The sequence below is a fragment of the Falco naumanni genome, chromosome 4 (genome assembly GCF_017639655.2).
Source record: "Falco naumanni isolate bFalNau1 chromosome 4, bFalNau1.pat, whole genome shotgun sequence".
NCBI lineage: Eukaryota > Metazoa > Chordata > Aves > Falconiformes > Falconidae > Falco > Falco naumanni.
In genome coordinates this window covers 70,431,828-70,446,856 of record NC_054057.1, presented here as the reverse complement: position 1 = coordinate 70,446,856, position 15,029 = coordinate 70,431,828, and the positions used below count along the sequence as shown (strand labels likewise).

The following is a 15,029-nucleotide window of genomic DNA, read 5'->3' as shown; positions in this document are numbered from 1 at the left end:
GATTTGTCATAGACAGCAAGAAAAACACACTCCTTCGCGTCCACTTCAGCTTTCCAGTAATCTCATTTCTAGTAAGACAATGACCAGGGAAGGAAATCACTCCCACCGCTGCGGTTTGTCATGAGCGATATCCCCCAGCTCCTCCGTAGTGCCGAGTGCCTCGGAGAGCTCCCCTCACGGCGGGAGCCGGCCCGGCCGCCGCTGCCCGCCCCGGCCGGCGGAGCTCGGGGTGCCCGCTGGGGACGGGCCCCGGGGCACACGCACCCCGCCGGGCACTCGCACCCCGCCGCCTCCCCCGCACGCACCTCGCTGGCCAGGACCGGCCGCCAACAGGTGCCAGGAGGCGCCACTTCGCTCCCGGTTTGGGACGCGGTGGAGCAGGCGTTCACCTTCCGGTGAATCATTAAAATGCACCGCCATCTCAATAATCAGTTCTTACAGGTAAGAAGTGGCGTCTGCGGCTACATGACGCCCGGATTCGTTACCAGCGGCTGCCGGGGTGCCGGGCGCACCGCCGGACCGCGGCGGGGGCGGGAGCGGCTCCTCGCGCGGCCCCTCAGGGCGGGCGCCCCTCGCGCTGCAGTGGCCGCGCGGCGCCGGTTTGGCGCCTCAGGACTGCGCGCGGGGCGCCCCCTCCCCCCCGCAGCAGGGCAGGCGCGGAGCGGGCACGGGCGGGCGCGGGACGGGCGCGGGGCGGGCGCGGGACGGGCGCGGGGCGGGCGCGGAGCGGGCGGGCTCCTCGCCGCTTCCCCTCCTGCTGCCCGCGGACGGCGCCTGGCACCGGCCGTTCCCCCGCCGGCGGCTGCCGGGGCGGCGCGGGGCTGAGCGGCAGCTCGAGGCGGCGCCGTTTGTCCGACGGGTGAGGGGCTGCGGCGGCCCCAGCGGGCTTCATCGGGCCGGCAGGGCCGGGGTAGCGGGGCAGAGCGAGCCTGCGTTCTCCTCGCACCCCCGGGGGCCGGCGCTGTCCCCAGCACCGCGGGGCAGCGCTTGCGGGGCAGCGCCTGCAGCCGGCTCCGGGCTTGGCCCTCCCTCCCCCGACCTGCCTCTCTGCCGCCCTCCCCCCGCCTGCCTCCCTCTCGGCCCGGGCAGGGGGAAGGGGCAGCCAGCCGCGGCGCCTGGGCCCAGGAGGGATTTTGGCAGCTGCCGGGTCCTGCCGAGACGCTGGGGCAGGGCGCCGAGGCCAGTGAGAGATGGCGAGCACAAGCAGGGCGAAGGACCATGGTTTGCCACTTGATGGTGAGCTATGACCCATGCTGTCAAAAAAGATTATGGCATGGGTTCTAATTTAGACCAGGTTTTTATACATATATTTATATATTTTTTTTAATTTATATAAGCTTTTGTGAATACCCAGAAGTTTGTAACAAATGCCCAAAGTGGATGTGGTCACATTGGCATGAGGGCCCGTAGCTATTTCTGCATGGAAGGTGAATAATGTTCCAGTATGTAAGTGTTCTGTCATTTTCATAAACAAATACACCACCTGTAACTGAAATAGGTGTCTTTAGATGTGAATTTCAGATGCAAGTTGAGGTGATGAGTCTCTTCTCTGGCCACTGGAAACACGGTGAAATTGGTGACAGCAGCATGGGGGAAAAGTTGTCAAAGGGAAAACCATGCAATCCACTTCATTTGATTTTCTTTATCAGCAGCTATGGTACTTGCATCATAGGCTGAACAAGCAATCTAAGATGATTTTAGTAAAATCATTACCAATGATTTTAGTAAAATCTTGCTGGCTGTATAGCAGAAAGAAAACAAAGGAAGGAGCACAGGGGGAGCAAGACTAGGGAGTTGGCTGAAATGCTGTGACCTTGGTTGCAGTTGTAGAAAAAGTGTGTTAACGTGATTGGTTTGGCTTATCTGTCTTCCATTTCCCAAATCCTGATTTACTTTGCATTGTTTGTACCATACTCATAAGGGTTTCTTCACAGGCCTGTTCTAAACAGTATCAATATAGACTGTATGGAACAGGACTTAAGCATATAGAACAGAATCATAGAAGAATTCATATTGGAATGGCCTCAGGAGGTCATCTAGTCCAAAATCCTCCTCACAAACTCCTTGGTATGGGACATGCAAGCCTTCTGACACATTGACTCCATGTTGCCATCTCTGCAAGATCGTAAGTGAACTGATCTTCCCCAAAAAATGTACTGCATGGTGTCTGGAAAAGAGCTCAATCAACTTGTTTTGCAGTGTAGGTGTAAGATTCTTCCTTGACTGCGAAGTATTACCTCATTAAAATCCCTAGAGAATAATTGCCTCAATGTCTTTTTTCATTTAAAAAAAAAAGGGGGGGGGGGTAGTAAGGAACAGTGTTTCTAAAAAAATGATGGTTCTGACATGTCTCTGAGGCCAGCTTCTCAGCTGATAAGGCTTAAAGAATCCTTAATCCCAGGAAGGGGTTTTCTGTGATATGTCAAAAAGCTCTTAGGTAAAAGGGGAATGAGAGGCACTGGCCCAGAATCGGGTAGGATAAGCCTTCAGGCACATCTCAATGTTATTTCAGCAGAAAAAGCATTGTCTTCTTTTATTTGCTCGTCTCAAAGTAGAGAGCTTTGTTGTCTCAAGTAGACAACAAAGTGTTGTCACTGCAAAAAAAAAAAAGAGGGTAAAATAGCTCTCAACAAGTATCTTTAATATAAAGTTTAGTAGTGAGAAAATTAATAGCAGCAATCTGATCTTGTTTCTGTCCCTCCCTTCTCTCTCTCCATGCTTTTACCTGACTTTTTGGTTTCTGTTTCATTTTGCACAAAATAATGTCCTAACACTACTTGAATATCAAACTGCTGCAGAATATTTAAGGAGGAACATCATTGATTTGAATGATACAGCTCCTCTTTTTACTGGTCTCAGCTGTAATTATTTATACTGTAATGTAGAAAGAAGTCTGAAAGATTGATGGTGGGTGTTAGGACGTTTTTTTCCCTTCTTCCTCAGGGGGCACTCCGAGGAAGAGGGTAAGCTCAGCAAGGAAAGAAAACAGCCCGTGTAAATCTATTAAGATTTCTGATGAAACCAAGAAACAGAGTATTTGCACAATGTCAAAAAACGAAGACAGTCTTTCGGGAAAGGTAATGTGCAATAATTTGACTGTTCGAATTGTTGTTTTACATGTGTTTTAAAAGAGATGGGACCACCCTGTTTATAACAAGGTATATTTGTGGGGAGGACTGATGATTTAGATTAGCAACCTTGGTAACTCTCTGAGGAGAATACAAATGGGTACTTGGAGGGGAGAAAATATTGATGTTATCTTGAATGCATTTTCTACTTATCCAAAATTTAAAATATTTTGATTGCTATGTAAGACAAAATGTACAAATGAATGCATCCATTTCTTGCATGTTTTAAGTGAAGTAACATTTGCTTTGTGAATGGGTCTGACTACAACTTTTTGAAAGTCTGTCAGCCTGCAAGTGTGCTCCTGCATTTGATAATTTGCTTTAGACAATATGGACTCACATTCCTTCCAGTAGACAGAAACAGGACAAATTACTCAGAGGGATAATGATTTCTTTCTCCATTTGTGGAGAATATCTGAAAATTCTCCTTTAATTCCTTTCCACTTTAAGCAAATATTTCTATATCAGCTGCTCTGTTTGAGACCTAGATTAAGGAGCATAGTGTCTAAAATGGATTGGAGAACTCTGAACCCTTTATGCAGATTCAGTTAAGGGAAAAACTGCCACTTATATTCAGTTGGTCCTGAACCAATTTCTAAGGCAAAGAACTAACATTTAAACACTGATCAGCTGTCTTGAAGTTGCTGTAATACTCCCACTGTGTTCAGTGGAAAGCATGATTTTATTATTTTCTGGGGATCTTTGTGAACTGTATTGTCACATGGAAAAAAAAATATGTGACTTAAAGTCCAATAGTTCAACTATGTTATACTGGTTAGAGCATTGTTATGACTGCTGTATGTCACTGAAGCGTTTGAATTCCAGCACTTTTTTCCGTGCAAATGAAATTGAACGTTCAGTCTGGTGAGTTTCAGCGTGTTATCCCTGTGATTCCAGCAATCTGTCTGTGATGACACCGAGGTACTTCTGGGTAGAAAGGTGGGAGGAAAGTACTGAGGGGCTGTGGACACAGAACTTAGGTAATGTTTGGTGCTAGTAGAAAAGGGTAAGAGGCCAGACGGGTGAAAAATTAGAAGTTCTGGCAATCAGCAGGATTCGAAAGAAGTATTTGTGCACACACAGACATGCACATGAGAATGCAGGTGCTACAGAATTCATTGATTTCATGTCAGAAGTCTTTGGGAGAAGGGGAATTTGAGAGATACTTAGCCCATTTGACAGCTGCTTCTGCTAGTACAAAGATTCCTCCTGTCTGCATTAGAACTGGAAAGACTGACAAATGTAGGAGGATATCTGAAGGAGGGAAAAGAGGGAGAAAGAACAGCTGTATAGGAAAACTATAGTTAGTTCTCAACTTATGGCTGCAGTAAATGAGCATCAAGAGTGAAAGATCTGATCCTATGAATGTCATCAGCATAAGTATTTTTCATATTTAGCAGTATTGTAACATATCAGTTATTCATCAATATATGTCTTTGACAGAGACATTTCTCTTTAAAACTGGGGCCCAAGACAATACTTTGTTTAAGGCAGTAAGATTGAAAGTATTTTAAAAGCCTCAACATTTTAGCAATTATCAGGTGTAATAGGAAAGAAGTATTTTAATTAAGAGACCTAAAGAACCTAAACACTTTCTTTGCGCCTTTTTTTTTTTTTTCTTTTGAAGATGGAACTATTGTATTGTTGCAGAAAAGCAGAAGCAATTCAGTAAAATCCTTGAATGAAAGGCCCGAGTTTGGCAATTTTATCACAGAGACAGAAAATAAGTACTTCATGTAGAGAATACTGATCAGGAATTTGTATGTTTTTAAATGGAAACTTTTTTACTCCTAGGAAATCCATTACTTGATTATAAAATCTTAATTTTCCTGGCATTAAGATGCACTCTCGGTCCTGCTTATATAGACATTTTTCCCTTGTTGTTGGTATCCAGACCTGTTCTGATGTGTAAAATCAACAAGTAATTTTAATATAAGTAATTTAAAATATTTATAATTTATTTAAAATTTAATTATTCATGTTTATATAGTCATTAAGAATAGTTTTATTTCTCCGGATAACAAGCTTCACTTGCTCATGAGTATTCTGCTTGAAAGCAGAGATCTTGCTTCTTAGCAATTTTTGATCATCAGTCCTGTAGCCAGTAAAATCCTAAATTTTGTATGTAGAGAAATCTTAAACATTTTTTAAAGTTTAAAGCTATATCAGTGCACTGGAAGTGATTAATATAAACATATTAATTTTACCTCTTTAAATTTTAGAAGGTAGGTATGTTTTGACATGTCCTTTATGCAAAGTGAGTTAAGTCCAATGGAGAGTACCAAGGTACAATATTCAATGTTTTTTACCTGCCAGAAATGCCATATAAACAATGGAAAGGAAATGGCTCTACTCTCCTGAGACATAGATAAATTTTAAATTGAGCAGTATTTGTGTAGTCATTTTTAGATTTTTTTTATTTGAAACACAGCTTTTCTTTATTATAGATCAAACTTATGATTGGTGAGCGGATGGATATTTTAAATAATTACTTCTTTAATGAAAAACTGGAAAGTTTAAATAGAAGAGTGGAACAAGTACAATGCAAAAACAAACATGAAGAAATAGCTAAAACTTTCTTAGTAAGTTTCTTTGCCTGTGAATATTTTGCATGTGTATCACATCTGACTATTATGCTACATTAGAGAAAGATCCCAAAAATATGTAATCTTTTCATCTTGTGTAACATAAAGATAAGTTAATAATTCTGATTTTTAGCCTTTGTTGATTGCAATTGTTTCACTGTCTACTTTTCATATGATAATAATTTATAACTTATTTATTTCAGGTGAACTCTGTTTCTTAACCTGTGCTGTGTTTCTTTTCTGTTGCAGAAGAAAGTATCAAAACTTGAGAGACGTATTAATGCTCTGACAGCATTTCAGGAGAAAATGTTCTCCAAAAAGGTTGTTCATCAGGTATGATACAGATGCTTATGCTAATATAGGCACTAATGCCTAGTTGTAAAGTAATAGATAACTGTAGATGTTTATACTGAAACCTGGTGACTGTGAAAGCTATGTTGCTGTTGCTTGCATTAACAGAAAAAAAGTCTATGAAGAGCTCTTAAGTTGGCTGATCTTTTGAGAATTAGTTTATTTTCAGTTTTAGAATACAATGAAGTTCTTTTCAGTCATCATTATTGAATAAACTCACAACAGAGCTTAGACACTATATGTGTTGACAACCTTTGCTTTGATCCTATCCTACTGGAGAGCCACTGGAATTTCTCTAGTGAAGGGTCACACCTCTTCATTACAGAGTTAAAGCTTCTTACAGCATACTTACTTTTTCCAAGTTATCTTTCATCAGCCATTTAGCTGTAGTCCACCAGTTGTATTAAGGGCCATGAAATGCAAGTTGAGAACCAATTCTCTCGGCAATGAAAGTTAAAATGAACATGTTAGGAACATAGCTATTAATATATGAGGATTTTTCATGTGAGGTATTGATATATTATTAATAAAATGATAAGATTGCAAAATGTCTTCTTTTTTTTTTTTTTAAGGATATATGATTCTTATGAAGAACATGAATATTTCATGTCCTTAGCATGATTGTATTTTTTTGTACTGAAATTCTTTTAGCTAATTTTATGAGAGAAGTTCCGTGAACTGTCAGCCTCCTGTTTCATGTGGACAGTATATTTAATTAAAAAAAAACTCACTTACTTTTACAGAAATAAGCTTGTTTAAAAGAAGTCTTTGGAGTCTAAGTCCTTTTCACATCTAAAAATATAACATTGCATGTAACAAACATAAAATCTTGTCTTTTTGTTAAAGGCTATCATATGTTTTACAGCATTAGTTTCGTATCTTCATCTTTTCTCAAAAACTTTTCCCAAAAACAAAGCATAAAAAAGGATAAGGTCAAGTAAGATGCTTATAAGCCTCAAAATTTAAGTAAGTGTTTGGGGTTTTTAAAAACAAGTTGAGCTTCAAGGAAAAAAAAATGCTTTGGTGTTACTGTGTATTTAACGTGATTTTTCTTCTGTTGTGTTTAAGTACACCTTGATTACTTTAGCACTTTTTGCAAATATGACTAGGCTTTTACTGTAGGTTTTATGACAATGTAATATTTGTTTCCTCCTTTGTCAGACAGTGCTTCCAAGTGCAGACCATCAAAATACAGTAGTAAACCAGTTTGGACCCTCTGCTTTCTGTCCTGATATCATAAATTTACCAAGTTCCTCAAATACAGTTCTGCTATCACCTTACTCTGGTTTCACTTTAGCACATGTCTTAGACTATACAGGGTATGTATCTATAGAGTTGAATAGTAGAATCTAGTTAATGTCCTTATATTGCTTTAAAGCATTTATGAGAACATTTACTTTTCCTCTCAACTTTTTTATTGGCTGTTAAATTTTAATAGTTGGATTTAAACAATGTTATCATTAGGTGTCCGTCCACTGCGGTTGCAGTATCTCCAGCTTACCCATTGCGGTTGAAGCCAGGTGATCAGCCCTAAGTGCTTCGTGGGCTGTTTGGCCACTGATTTCTTACTGAATGACAGGAAATGCAGTGGAAAGGTTGGAGATCAGGTGTCCACCTTTTCTTTTTCCTCTCTGTTATCCAATGGGATTTTTCTGCACCAGCTAGTAAGAAGATAATAACTTACTTTGGCCTCTTTATAGACAAAACCAAAATAACTGGGTTTATAACAAAAATGTTAGTTCTTGTGCATAGGCTCATTTTTATTTCCTTAAACAGATCCTTCATGTACTGCCTTCTTTTCCTTATATTTTCCACTTATTCTCTAGTGCCAGGAGAGATCTGATCAGACCCTCGGTTACTGCTGTGATCTCGTAAGTAAACAGCTGCAAGATGATGTAAAACAAAGACATCATTAATACTGTAAAAAAATGAAAGACAGGTTACCACAGAACTTCTTTCCTGAGGAAATTTTGTAAGCAAGGAGGAATCAGTTCTACTCTGATTTTTCTGTGTCTGAATTTTACTACCATTTATCAAATATTTTTTGTCCCAAATCAGAAATGCAAAAAAAGAATTTAAAGTGCACAGTCAAGGTCAGTACTGAAAAAAATACTGTGCAAGCTGCAGGAATCCTTGTTTAGTTGGAATCTGGCCTTCAAGCTTGTGAAGAAGCCACTTATCTGCTACCTGATCTTGTTTTGTTGCTTTATTTAATCTGGCAATTAATCCACTGCATGCTGTGTTACTGGAATAATATGAAATCTTATTTCTGATTACAGTCCACCTGCCATTTTTAATTTAATGCTCCCTTCTCATGGTAGTTTCAAGATTTTCTGAGTGTTTACAGTCCCTTCCAACCCTGACCACTCTGTGATTCTGTATGTATTACTGCATATAATCTGTATGATTTATGAATGTGCAACTGTGTGATATGGGACTGGAAAAATATGACAGTATGGTCTATATGTCTGTATGGGTAAAATTTCTTTTAGCATAGGATCCTGCATGGCTGATACTTGCACGGCTGACACCAGGTTTATGTCTTCAGCCTTTGGGTTTCATTGTGAAGTCAAATTTACATTGCTCAAAGCATGCATGAGGTTTCTTAGCTTGCTTTGGAAGGTAGTAGTCAGCATTATTTTTCAGTACATTCACTTCAAGTTGCATTTTTAAACTTTATTTTACAGAAAAATATATTAATGTGGGTTTTGGCTTCTGAATATCCAAATTAATCTTTGCTTATGGCAAAAATGAAATCAGTAAAGAAGATTTGTTGGTTTATAATTGCATAGGAATAAGATCCAAAACATTAACTTGACACAGGTGGAGTAGTTTGGTTATATTGTTACCAGCAGTTAAAACCAGGGTATCCAGAGGAAAGAAGGTAAAAGCTGGCATTTGTGTGGTTGCAACAATCACAAAGTGTGGCTAGGATTCCCTTGTTTCTTACGGAGAAATCTGCAGGGAATCGACTGTGTTAAATGGCTGTTCTTTTGATCAAAATCCGATGCAGTAGATCTACTGCTTCTGGGTACTTAGCATTTCCTCCACTTACACGATGTCCTGATGGCTGGCACCAGGCAAGCCCAGACAAGTGTCCCACGATACAAGCAGTGCAATTCGCAAACAAATACCCCCTTAGTCAATATTATCTTTTTCTCAGAGTAAATTGCACTTCATATGTTTCTAGACCCACTAATCTTAGACAGATGTTTTACACCCTCAGATCAACTGGATTATTTTAGACATATACAAAGTCTGCAGGAAGTAATTTACCATCCACACTGTAAAATGAACCTCTCAGCAGGTATACATTTCAGCATGCCTAACGGCATCTACTGATATTTTTGAGTATTAAGTGACCCCAGGTCTGAGACAACAGAACGTACCCCAGTAGATCTCACAACGTACTGCACTAATGCCATTTGTGATGCAGTCTGAGATGATGAAATTGCCAGGTTTTGGGTAATGTGAGTAATTGGTGGTTTAGAGAGCACAGAAATGTAGTACAGTACAATTAATGTGTGCCCTGTTTTCATAAAGCAAACAGAATAACTTGTTTTACTAAGATGAAAGCAAATATGGTTTATTTCTATAAAAGATGTCTAGAATATGAACATTCCTGATGCACAGCAGATTCTGCTGTTAATAAATTGTAGCAATGCACAAGTTAGTAAGTTAAATGCATTTAATATTTTTTTCTGTGCCATCATTTATTAAGTGGTTTAGTAACGTTTTTTTACTGTGCCATTATTTTGTTGTTTTAATTATGTCTTGATAAATGAATGCACCTTTTAATGGTTGATATATTTGTGTAGCTATTTTCCATGCTCTTTTTAGAAAAGAATTCATTCTTGTATATTTCCAAACAATTTTTTTCTATTTTTTATCAGTTCTTACGAAGTCATGCTGGTCTCCACGGAAAATGAAAATCCAGCAACTGCAAATAGTTCAGGTATTGAAATTTAATGTTGAATGCATGCTAGTGAATTTACTACAGAATATAAAAAGTACATCTAGAATATTTCCCACTACTCGTGTCTTTTCATTTAAAAAAGTCATTAAAATCCAATTGTGATTCTGAAACGCTTTCACATGTGCCAGATCTTTGTGTCTGTGATTTTTTAATTGAAACATTAACATGCTTTCACTTTATTAAGGTGTCTGCCTGTAGACTGACATTATTTTTATAATGTTTAAATTAAAACTATTAGAAGTCTAGTATGAGGTGCACTAATGAAAACTTTTTTACACCCAAGCCTCTGTTTTATTATTACAACATTCTTTTCAGGGGATAGCATACAAAGACAAGGATTAATTTAAGTTTTTAAAAATCAAATTATTGTAACTTAAGATAGTTTAAAATAGTAGAAACACTACATTTTTTCTGTTAAGCTTGACTCATGTAAATATGTAGTGAGCATTCTGAGCAGCTCTTTCCTCACTGCGATAGCAGTTGCTGCTTAAAGGAAGTATCACCCTTTAATCAAGAGTAATACACAGCACGCTGTTTGTCCTCTCTACACTTCTTTCGTCATTGCAATTGGACTAATTTACTGGGAAAAAACTTCCAGAGAAACGCTAGCCCACAAAATCTAGAATAGCATCTCAGAATGCATGCTTTCCAACAGTGCTGCCTTCCAGAGATGTCTTTGATATTTAGAGCCCCTCTAAGCCAGTTCTGGGCAGGCTGAGCTGACGTGCTAGATAGCTGCTTCTTAGAGGCAATACTGAGCATTCTTGGTGCGTCTGTCATGTGCGTAAGACTATTGTTCCATGTGTTTTGGGAGTGGGGGTCTTTAATATTCTGCTGCTCTGATAAGGGTTAAAAAGTGTGATTGCAACAGTGTAAATTAAGACTTTTAGATAAAACATGTTTACATATTTTAACCTTCTGTGAAAACTGTGTTACAGCTGTTCCAAATATTCCTAAAATGCTAACGGTACGTAGGTGCTTAGATTTGGGGTAAATATATGAACACATAATGTAGGTATGCGGACTGTCATACCTCTTGCTTTTGTTATTGTTCTATTACCTTTTTAAAGATAAACTTATAAGGAAAAGAATGATGTGAAAAGTGATGATGGAATGTCATACTGCTTTTCCCCTTGGAAACTGAGACCTTTACTCTGGCTGATTTTCTGTGTTGACACATAATACCTATTTTATGTATTGACAATTTTTGTCAGGGACAATTTTAAGAAACAGGTAAGTAATGATGAAATCAGATGATAATTGTAAGAATTCCCTTGGTATTTCACATGTTCTTCACTGCATTTACAGGGTGGTTTTGATGATCAATCTAAATTGGAAAACACTTAGAAGGACAAGCACAAACCAGGGTGGGGAGATCCTAACCCATTTTAGGAATAGCAGATGTGTGGTTTGTGATGTCTGCACCCCTAATAGTTACACAGATTAAGAATGGCTTTAGAATTAAGAAGAAATACTTGTAGTCTCTATAACTACCCTTCTTTGCAAGCATGTTTGAAGATCTTCTGTTATATGCTAGTAGTCTGACTTATAAAAATAGTTTACAAACTCCTTGGCTCCTATATTTTAAGTACCTAAATGCAAGGGAAAAAGAGAAAATTTGGCATCTTCCCCTACACTGTTTGCAGGTACTCAGGTAGATTCTTATTCTTGATATGAACACGTATCAAATAAATACTTCTGGTGAAACTAGGCCTAATTTTTGGTGGGTTTGTGTTTTGTGCTAATAAAATTGACTCCTGATTCTTTGTAGTCACTACTGGTCACACTTCTTATTAGAATAATTTTAAAATCAAATTACTTGAAAAACGTAATTTGAACAAATGTTTTACTAAATCATCAAATCACAGACTGGTTTGGGTTGGAAGGGACCTTCAAGATCACCCAGTCCCAGCCCCCTGCCATGGGCAGGGACACCTCCCACCAGCCCAGGTGGCTCCCAGCCCCGTCCAGCCTGGCCTTGGACATGCCGGGGATGGGGCACCCAACAGCTGCTCTGGGCAGCCTGTGCCGGCAGCACCCTCACAGGAAGAATTTCTTCCCAATATCTCATCTAAGCAGATTTACATTAGATGCCAAGCTGTACACTGCAACTCTTTGATAATTACTGTATTGAAATTGATTATCATTTTTTGTAAGCTGCCCCATTGGTATAATGCCATTCAGCTTGTTTCACAGTTTTGGTAACAGACACATAGCTTAGAGAGAAATTTGAAAGCTGTTTTGTCAGTGGAAGAAATTTCCTGCTGTTCTGTGTGGGATGAATTATTATCCTTCTACTGTCTATATGATTGAAAGATGAAAATCTGTAGTTACAGGGATTGATGATGGCCTCATTCTGTTCAGGTTTCACTTAATGATAATCTGGCTGGACTAAACTGAAGCAATCTTACAGTTTCAAGAAATTTTCACTTGGTGGATTGTTTTGTAAAAAAGAGTCTTAGCCTGAAATTAACATCTCACAACAGGGAAAAAAACCTCAGCATGCAGAGAAAAATCAATCATATATGAAGTAAGGATTTTAACAACTCTGTCTTTTGATATAGAAAAATAATATTTAAAGCTTGCATCTTGTTTGCAGGAGAACAGAAACAGAGCAGAAATACTTACGGAATGAACAGTTCCTAAAGTTGAGAGAAGAAACATCAAATGAGGTACTCATTTATTCAGCTTTTGTAGGACAGTAATTTTTAAAGTGTGGACTTGCATACTGCAGGGTGGTTTGCAACTTGATGGGTAGTTCGACCTCTTTTAAGACCTTTTCAAATGGGAAAGGAGCAGTGTTTAAGTTGGGTTTTGAAGGAGTAGGTTTCTGCTTTGCCACGAGGAGGCTCTATTGTAACAGTGCTGGAGCAGTGAAAGTTTCTGTAGGAGATACCTTCGTTAGAAATGAACACACAAAACCCCCTAACGCCAAAATCTGTTCCAGTCCTCCTTCCCCCTTTGTATTCATTTTCCTCTGCTTTGTCTCTTCCTTCCCCAGCCTCCCCCTCCAAATCTGTCATGCCTAAAAATGTGTGAAAACAGGATTTAAACTACCCTTGCTCTGTGAGTTTTTAGGTTCCAAAACAGTTTTAATTTTTCAATACAGATAATTTAAGAATTTCCTGCTGAAAATATTTTACTAAAAATAAAAAATATAAAGTAATATTAAGAAAACCCTCTCAAGAATAAGAGAATATGTCACTTTTTCTTCTTGCTGATAATATATTAAGAAGGTTGAGTCTGTGAAGCAGTGCACACGTGTTATTTTCCTACCTTTTCCTTTGTAGCAATGTGTACGTACTTGGTTTAAATGAAGTTTTCTGACCTTCAGCATTTATGACAGTAACACTTTTTTATTACTTTTTTAGAAAGAGAATTTAACTTTTTGGAGGTTTTTTGAAGGGGAAAAAGAACACCAGCTTTCTTCTCCAAGAAGCCGCAGTAAAGTAGATCAAAATCTGCACCACATGATATAGTTCAGATATTATCAGGATTGTTTCATATCTCTTGAAATTTATTATAGCAGTTGAATTTCATGAAGGCACCTGCAGTTTTACTCATCTGTGCAATGTACACCTGTTTAAAGCTAAGTAACCAAGTACATGCACAGGTTTGTGGCTTTTTGGCTAAATTTATTAAGGAGGAAAAAAACCCAGAACACAACAAAACCCCACATCTAGAAATTCAGTTAGGTTAGTGCAGTAATGATCCAAAGTAAACAAACATCACTCTAGATGTAATGGTAACCTCTTCAGAACTCCTTTTGGTAACGCACAAGATGTTGTTCTAAATTGTTATTACGAGCCTGCATCTTCTACTTTGGGGAAAATTTTACTGGACAGGTAGAAACCAATTGTCTGCAACATGCTGAGTATTAATACATGAACATCAGGTCACCTGTGACACTTCTGTTAGTTTGGAAACTCTACAGACAGTAACAATTCAGAAGTTTATGTATTTATACGAAGCGAAGTTCATATGAATAAGTAGTGTAACTGGCTAACTTGTAATCGCTGTTTAAATAACACTGGTTTTGTCTTGGTGCCTAGATTTTAAAGCAATTCCCTCACTGCCAAGGAGCCCTCCCTGCCCAGAGCTTGCTGCAGAATCCAAAGACCCTCCCCAGGGTCCTGAAATGAGAAGTGGCTTATGTGCAAAATCCCTAAGGGGCTGCACTGTCCCAGACCCTCACAGAAGTTGACCCAAGTGTGCTTCCCGGCACAGTTATCACTTACATCTGTCCTGGGAAAACCTCAATAACGCTTCTGCATCCCACTGGAAGAAAATAGGCAAAATAAAGGCTTTGCCACTTTCAGTGGCTTGCTGGTTATCACAGGTTATCATCTCAAAGCTCTGCTTTGTCGTTCAATGAAAAGATGTGTGTGGATGTTACAGACCATTTTATGATATAGAATCTGTAACTTTTTAAAACTCTTTAGGAGACCCAGACTACCTTAAGTGGTCACTGTTGTTCCACTATTAAGTACAATAACAATATAGTTGTTACTTGCAGCAAGTTCCTTGTCAGAGCATTGTTTATACAGCAGACAGTGTTCATTTCCTTGTGTTTCCTACTTGTTAGTCTGTTACGAACTTCACTCCGTTAAATTCTGTAAGCTTGTTTCTACAGCCTTGAAGACGGAAGTCTTGTTTTGACAACCAATTTACTTCCACATTTCACTTTCTTTCATCTGATTAATCCAGAAAGGATTATTGCACATACAAAGAAATGAAAAATATAATAAAATCTTAAGCTTCATTATGGTCTTTATTTCAGTGGCATTGATGAACCGTTTTAGGGATCTTAGCTCTCTTCAGTGTTTGGAAAGGTAGTGGCTCGTCTTACTCCTCCTTTTTAGAAATCACAGGAAGAATTATTTTGTTTTGTGTCTAGCTAAATGGCACAAGCTTCCACAACACTCAAGATAAGACACTACTGCTGTAGTCACTCCCTTATTTTGAAGCCATTAAGAGCTCTTTAAAATT

The 15,029-nt window shown here is 39.1% G+C and overlaps 1 long non-coding RNA gene across 2 annotated transcripts in view; it reads left to right on the top strand.

The window, feature by feature from the left end:
- The first annotated feature begins 376 nt into the window (after window positions 1–376).
- The window catches only part of LOC121087363, a 26,325-nt gene continuing 11,672 nt past the window's right edge, over window positions 377–15,029 (top strand). Inside the window, exons 1-6 of one of the 2 annotated variants that reach the window (XR_005827578.1) lie at window positions 377–441; window positions 2,944–3,077; window positions 5,963–6,046; window positions 7,891–7,935; window positions 9,958–10,019; window positions 12,640–12,712. This is a non-coding gene — a long non-coding RNA (uncharacterized LOC121087363). Of the gene's footprint in view, window positions 442–2,760; window positions 2,862–2,943; window positions 3,078–5,962; window positions 6,047–7,890; window positions 7,936–9,957; window positions 10,020–12,639; window positions 12,713–15,029 lie in introns of those variants that run through there. The other variant, XR_005827577.1, reaches the window with a different exon arrangement.